Source organism: Phalaenopsis equestris, unplaced genomic scaffold, assembly GCF_001263595.1.
Source record: "Phalaenopsis equestris unplaced genomic scaffold, ASM126359v1 Scaffold000840, whole genome shotgun sequence".
Classification (NCBI taxonomy): domain Eukaryota; kingdom Viridiplantae; phylum Streptophyta; class Magnoliopsida; order Asparagales; family Orchidaceae; genus Phalaenopsis; species Phalaenopsis equestris.
Genome location: NW_018165280.1, coordinates 1,495,091 through 1,495,449, shown reverse-complemented (window position 1 = coordinate 1,495,449; position 359 = coordinate 1,495,091).

Here is a 359-nt window from a genome sequence, read left to right as displayed (position 1 = left end):
TTAAGCAAATGAGTCGAACACGAACACACTTTTTGAGCTCGAAATATAAATGAGCCGAACACGAGCTGGGCATGGGCTCGCTGGTGTTCGGCTCATTTACACCCGTACTTCTAACTTTAGAGGCTGTGAGTAAAGCTCAGGCACTAAATAATCTTGTTGAAATTAGATTAATTAATTAATAATTATCATAAAATGACATCTTAAATAATCATCAATTAATATTTTGAGTTAATTAAATAATATCCTTTCGTCAAATTAATTAAAAATGATGCAATTTACATAAATACAGATTTACTTTTTTAATTAATACGTTTATATTTAATTTATATGATCAAATAAGTAACTTTTTTAATTACGCT